This window comes from Octopus bimaculoides, chromosome 10 (assembly GCF_001194135.2).
Source record: "Octopus bimaculoides isolate UCB-OBI-ISO-001 chromosome 10, ASM119413v2, whole genome shotgun sequence".
Lineage (NCBI taxonomy): Eukaryota > Metazoa > Mollusca > Cephalopoda > Octopoda > Octopodidae > Octopus > Octopus bimaculoides.
The window spans coordinates 81,610,964-81,618,633 of NC_068990.1; the positions used below are offsets into that span (position 1 = coordinate 81,610,964).

Sequence of the window (7,670 nt, forward strand, 5' to 3'; positions counted from 1 at the left end):
AGAGAGAGAGAGAGAGAGAGAGAGAGATTATATGTGTGTGTGTGTGTGTGTGTCTGTGTGTTATATAAAACAGGTTGTGCCAAATTGTAAGTTTATGAATAACCTTAAGTAGACAGAAATTTGACAAATAAAACTTTTTTTAAATAAACTTTTTTTAATCTGCATATGTCTTACACTCTATGTTTCACTCTCTATATATCTATACACATCTCTATATTATATTATGTATTTATGTGTATGTGTATGCATGTATGTATATCTCTATGGAGTGCAGGTTTTATATGTCCTTATATACTATAACAAAACAAATAAAGAGCTTACCTATATGCCTTAAAAGTTTACTTATGTCTTTCATATCAATGTGTCTATGTCAATCATTATAGTCTTATATAAAGAGACAAGGTACACTAGGTTGTGTTGCTTGGAGAACCCTTTTGTCTGGGGTCCAGTGCTAATCTATGTATGGTATGGTTGTGTATGAAGGGAGCCCAGTACATTGATTTTCTCCCTAATGCTGTTGAAACAGCTTTGTGTGTGTGTGTGTGTGTGTGTGTCTATGAATATCTCTCTATATATCACTATAAATTTTTGGTTATTAATTTCATCTTTAGAGTTAAGTATAAAAAAAAAATAATTAAGCTAGCAATGCGACATTAATTTTACATTTATCCATGCCTGAAAGTTTCCTAGTTTGACTCCGGTTTGATACTGTTTACAGATCCAGGAATAAAACACCTGGAGGACTGATCAAATTGTCATATAGATGTGTTGTAGTCTGAAAATTATTGTCTTTACAATATTATATATAATCTGGTTTATATATATATATGGATTTAACACATATAGCCTGGTTATGTGCATTTGTTTTACTCACTTTTTGTTATATTTCCTTGCATTCAATCGAATCATTTTCATAGTTGGAAGATGAAATATTCTTTCTTTTGGATTTCATGTTAACAATACTCATAAAATATACTACTTCTTGAACAAGATATACAAATATGGAACAAAATTAGGAATATAGATTCCAATCTATTGAATATTATTTAGACAATTGAAAGGCTTTTTTAAGTAAGAGCTACATCATCTCCAAATAAATATTCTAACTTCCATCATTATCCTCATCATATCTATTAACACTATCAATAAGCAAAAATCATATTTATTAACAATATTTAATTAAAAGGTTTAAAAAAAAAAATAGTATTCTCAAGGGAAGCTACTCTTCAAATTTTTGTATTTACTTCCCTTGTATAAGACTGCTAAGCTTTGCATAGCGATTTTTACTGTACAGATTTTAATACTGGTTGCAGCGCTGTTACAGAAATATTGCCTGTTCCTCATTCATCAATTTTTGATAAGGATTACTATGGAAATATATTTTATTTTTACTGTCTGTAACAGTCTCTGGTTGTTTTCCCTATATATTACCTTAGTGAATTTTAACAAAAACAACTATTTCGTATATAACCGAAAATGTTTTTATTTAAGAAAGAGTATTGTAACTGAATAATAATAGTTGGAACATTACGAAGATATAAAAATGCGGTATTGATTATGAAATAACTATCTGTATATATGTGTTATGTAATAATACAAAAATCACACCCTACTATCTTTAAAAGAAAAGGCCACTATGGGATAATACTGTCCTTGAAAGTATCTGGGAGAGAAAAAAAAAAAGACTGGCTGGTTTAGGTTAGAGCCATTGATTGAAGGTCTGAAGAACGGGAAATAAGAAACAGTATATATAGTGGTAGTGTAGAAGCAGACACATGGGTGTAGAGAGTGAGAACATTTCGTCTCATCTTTCAGTTTAGATTAGTTTTGGATTTCTTTCGTATATAAATTACTCTTGCACTTAATGCTTTTCATTATTTTATTTAAAACATCAGTTATATATTTAATTTTTTTTACAAAGGCAAAATGCCACAGATTCTAATGGAAGGAAATCATCAAGGAAATTAATCTCAATACTTCAATTGTACTTTGAGTCCTAAAAAAGTGAAAGACAAAATCATTATCAGTAGGATTTGAACTTAGAATGTAAAGTGTTATGACTAAATATTACAAAATATATTTCTTGATTTATTCAAAAGGATACTTGTGACCATTTTCCATGGCCCCTGAAACCAGTGGCAGGAGGAAAGGATGGGGAGCATCCAACACCTTTTTCAGGGCTTGTGAAATTGGCATGAGAAATAGAAGAGGTTATTCTCAGACATGATGTCTTAACTGCCTATTTCTAACAGCTGAGACTACTTAAAACATTCATAAGTTACATGATAGTATTAAACCAGATGATGGATAAAGTCTACCAATACTCTACAGATCATGTCAGTCTACCACCTTAATATCTATTGCAGCCTTTCACTAAACGTTCAAAACAGTATTTCCCCTTTGTTTTCAAATAGTGAAACTGATAATATAAAATAATGATTACAATAAAAATTCATTTAAAGTAAATATTCTATCAAATTCCTTCTATTTTATTTTAAAATTAAATTGAGGCATCTGAGCTCTATTGTAATTAATTAGGAAACCTTCATTTGCAAAAATAAAAGTATACTTGTCATTGCATGACACATGTAGTACAGGGTTCACCAACAAACAGTGTTATTTAGATGCTAGCACTATGTGATTGCCAACCAAGGCTTAAGAGCTCATCATCTATCTACCTCAGAGACATCATTGTCCCCCAGCAAATTTCAACTAGGTATTACAGTGGGTTTTTTCTGGGGATCTGTAACCTAGGAGAAGAGACCTATTCTAGGTACGGCCAGGCAGAGTTATTTCAGCTCGGAACATATGTCAGGCAGGATCATCAGACACTGAAGTAATAATTAAGGTCACTACCTGGTATCTTAAAATTTTAGTATACTCTCTCTCTACAATAAAAACATAATGACTTAAGTTTCATTATGCCATATATCTTCTCGGGTAAAAGTAACTCTTTTTAAATAACAACAGCAACATCACTAAATATAATCGTCTGAAATTAATTAGATGGTGTGCCTGTACTGCAAATCTTTTGGCTTGCTGACCTAGCAACCCAACTACTTTCACTCATGTAATTATAGCAAGAAAATACACCTGTAAAATAATAAAGATCGATCATTTATCTTGAAATGGCTGCATTGCTGAATTGATGACCTACAGACAAAAGTTTCAAGCCATGTCATTGGTGTCATGTTTTCGAATAAGGCATATTTATTTGATTATGTTCATTGAGCTAGAAAATAAGTATTAATCCTTCTTTATTGTAGTGTGGGTGGCATTATTATGTTAGATGTCAAGTGAGGGATTATGTTAATCTAATCTTGCCTTGGTAACTTAAAACAAATTAGTAAGAACAAGATCTAATCATTACAGATATTTTCTAATGTTGTTGCTGCTGCTGCTGCTGCTGCTCATATTTTGTCCTAGATTGGCCCTGAATTACCATACTTATGATCAAAGACTTTCTAGCTATGACCATCCAGTCTTTTTTCCAAACTACATTGTCCGTTGTTTTTTTCTTTTTAAAATTGGTTGCTGAGATTCAAAGTAATTTGGGTTGCTGTTTCTAGCATAGCAGACAACCACATTATGGTTCCATTGTTGTTTGCACTTTCTAGTGCAAAGCCACAATTTAAACAGAAACAAAAACCAAAAAAGTCAATTTTATTTCAAAAGTAATGTTGAATATGAGAGTAGAGTGGAGGAAGTGTTGGAACGGTAATAAAATTCCATGTGGCACTTGTTTTTAGTGAACAATATTCCTATTGTTTTGTGTGTCTTTTATTTTTTAAATTTCTTTATGGATTAGTCAGAGGAGAAAGGTCGGTGACCTTGCCCTTTTTTCAGGATCTTTAATATTGGTGACATAGAAAGAAGGGATTATCTTGAACCTCGACACCTTGTCTGAATGCTTACCCGAGAGTAAGCTGCCACTGAGTGGTCAATCAGTTTATCTATGCTTACATATCCTATTATAACTACTTCACAAAAATAAACAATGTACTTATTGTCGTTCCTTGAATGTAACAATTTTCTAGGTGTTATTATTTAGCCTGAGGTGAACACTGATCAAGCTGATCTGTGATCAAAGCATTTCAGCTGTGATCTCTCATGTCTCTGGAGGAATATGTAGTACTATATTTATTTACATGTTTTTTTAGGGAAATTTGAAAAATGTGGGAAATTTGGCTGCTATTTCTTGCTATTAGCTCTGTCTAGATGTTGTTCATTGATCATCCCCTTCTTCCAACATAACCTCTAGTGTTCATGATGATGACGATGATGATGATGATGATGATGATGATCATCATCATCATCATCATCATCATCGTCGTCATCATCGTCATCATCGTCATCATCATCATCATCATCATCATCATCATCAACATCATGTGCTGGCATGGGTTGGACAGTTTCACAGGAGCTGCTCAACCGAAGAACTTACCGGGCTCCATGTCTATTTTGGCATGGTTTCTATGGCTGGAATGCCTTTCTTAATGCCAGCCACTTCATAAAGTGTACTGGGTGTTTCTACGCAACATTGGCATGGGTGTTTTTATCATAAAAGGCCATAACTAAAATTTACCAGGTATTTTGACTGACACTTCAATAATTTTGCTTAAGAGATATAGGTATCATTTTAAATATTTTTAGAATTTAAAAACTTCAAAATAATTAAAGATAAAAATTGTCAGCATCAACTGATGAGTGTAAATAAATTCAAGTATATTCAATCATAGTAGACCCTTTATACTCGAGATTTTTCATAAAATGGTAATCCTTATATTTAATAATAAATATTTTCTATAGATTTTCTACAGGCGAGTTTAAATACACTTGTATTGGTTTCTGGTTTTATGCAAGAAACACTTCTTTCCCTTCTTTAAGGAATTCTTTAAGGAATTGTGTGTAGTGAGAAATTCTGAGTAACAGCAAATCTATCATCAGCTTCAAACAAATTAATAAATTCTACTGAAGATATTGAATATTCTTCCTCCCATCTTTACATTCAAACCTCTGTGTGCGTGTGTGTGTGTGTGTGCATGCATGTGAGTACATGTGAATCATCATCATCATCATTTTCCATCTGTTTTCCATGGGCTGAACAAGTTGCCATAGTCCAAACCAGCTCTTCTTTAGAGTTACTGCTGTTTTAGATGAGGCAGAGGACTACATCTTGCTCATATTTTTCACTTTTGGTTTGGTTTGGTTTGGTTTGGTTTCTATGACTGATACTTTTCCGATCACCAATCACTTTACAGAGTTCACCAGGTGCATTTTATTGTGGCACCAGCATGAAAGAAATTGTCATATTCACCACAAGACTGAAACGTTCTTTTGGCCCTACTCATTTGCCAACCACTTCACAGAGTGCCTTGGATGGATTTCATTGTGGCACCAGTACTATAATAATAATAATAATAATAATAATAATAATAATAATAATAATAATAATAATAATGATGATGAAGAAGAAGAATGACAGTTCTTTCTAATTTTGGCACAAAGCCAGCAATTCTGAGAGGGACAGTTTTTTTGCTCATTGTACCAAAGATACAATGTGTTTCTTTTTCATTTACCATAGCATTTTGATTTCTTTTTGCTGAGTTTTATATCTCATTAGTTTTTCTGTATCTGCTGTCCCCAAGACATGACATGTCTATGATCTGGCATGAATTTTCCTCCATTGTCGACCAGCATGATATTGGGTTTCCAATGTTCAATTCCTTGATCTAATTAGATCTGTCAGAGTCTATGAAATGGTCAATTCTGTGCTTAATGTAGTTTGTTTTCAATACTTGTTTGTGTGCTACACATAGCAAGGCCTCTGTTTCAGGTTTCAATTCACTTTTTTGTAACTACATCCATCTTTTATCTGAAACTATATTCCTTGGTATCCCGCTCAAGAACTGACTGCACATCTTATCCTTCCAGCTGTTTCTTCATTTCTGTCTTTTTTGTATATCTTCTTATCCTGACAGCTTTCTGTATGTAATAGTCTTGCCTCCCTTACTTGCCCAAGTAGTGTGTTCTTTGCATTCTTTATAGGCCAAGTAATATTGTTTTCCTCGGACTGAATACAATCCTCACAACATATCAGTTCCCATCCTCCTTTCTTTTTTGTCAGGTGCAGCCTATCAGCATCACTTTTCAGGTGGAATACACCATACATTGGATTCAAGCTGCACTTAAGATGGGTGATGTAAATGTCTTGAGAAAGGGCTCAATTGTGTGCAAAACATAGATACATAGTGCTTCCAGAATTCAGATACACTGAAGTGGGTGGGTCTTCTCAAGAACCACATATCACCAATCATCCCAGTTTTTTGTTTTTTTTTTATCATTATCAATATTAATGGTGGTAAATTGGTAGAATTGCTTCAGTGTCAGAAAAAACGATTTGCAGTATTTGTTATGGCCCTTTACATTCTGAGTTAAAAACCTGTAAAATAAATTCTACATTTTATCCCTTTGGGAAGTCAATAAAGAAAAGTACCAGGATGTATTATGGTTCATGGTATCGACTAGCTCCTTCCCTTTTCAAAAATTGCTGACCTTGTGTCTAGTTTAGAAACTCTTGACGCTTTATATTTTTGAGTTGAAATCCTGCCAAGATGAATTTTGTCTTTCATTCTTCATAGCTGATAAAATAAAGTACCAGTCAAAAAATGGGAGCAATGGAATCGACTAGCCCCTTTCTCTCAAAACTGCTGACTTTCTGCCTAAATTGACAATGTAAAAGAAATTATCATAATTATCTTCTTCATCATTACTCTATAGTTAACATGTATTGTTTTGCTGTATCACTTTACATTAATGATTCAATAAAAATGGTACATTGAGAATTTTCTTTGAAATATCAAATATCATTTGCGACAAATTGTGTGTATCTGTGTGTGTGTGTGTGTGTGTGCGTGCTTGTACATCTGTGTATGTGTATGCATAAAATAATGCACAGCAAATGCATATATTTTTATTCTCATATATTTGGACTTGAGTGCATGATTAAATTATGTATAATTCATATCTGTCTGTCTGTCTGTCTGTCTGTCTGTCTATCTATCTATCTATCTATCTATCTATCTATCTATCTCTCTATCTAATCTATTTGTCTGTCTGTCTTTCCCTCCCTATATATATATATGGAGAGAGAGAGAGAGAAACAAAATTTATCGTTCCATGTATGTGTGTATACATGTGTATATGTGTATATATACAATAAGCAAACTAAATTAGTAAAGTTTATCTTCATATACTTGTATATGAGTGTACAACTAAATTTTGTATTATATATGTATGTGTAGGCCTGTTGCATATGTATGCATGTGTGTGCATGCATATGTACAAGTGCACATTATGAATGCACGCATGCTAGCTCCAGAATTCTTCCCTGCACATACATTTTTCTGCAGCTGTCAACTTACAACTGTGCAAGGGGGACATTTAGCACATCCATGTAAGTAGTCTTGGAGGACATGAAAACAACGGATACAATACATAACCTCTTGTCCAATAAAAAGAAAATTACCAATTATAATATTTATGAAATTATATATATATATATACATATATATATATATATCTATATATTTATATAAGGGCATTACTATACAATAGTGCCTCACGCTATGAGGGGCTCTAAGGTCAGACTACCATAAAAAGCACATTTT

The 7,670-nt window shown here is 32.9% G+C and overlaps 1 protein-coding gene and 1 long non-coding RNA gene across 9 annotated transcripts in view; one reads left to right on the plus strand and one right to left on the minus strand.

The window, feature by feature from the left end:
* The window catches only part of LOC106871599 (tyrosine-protein phosphatase Lar), a 586,729-nt gene that overhangs the window by 166,122 nt on the left and 412,937 nt on the right, over positions 1 to 7,670 (plus strand). The gene's annotated exons all lie outside the window — the stretch shown is intronic.
* Positions 3,645 to 7,670, minus strand: part of LOC128248926 (uncharacterized) — a 22,900-nt gene continuing 18,874 nt past the window's right edge. For both annotated transcript variants that reach the window (XR_008265083.1, XR_008265084.1), the window contains exon 2: positions 3,645 to 5,403. This is a non-coding gene — a long non-coding RNA (uncharacterized LOC128248926). The remainder of the gene's footprint in view (positions 5,404 to 7,670) is intronic.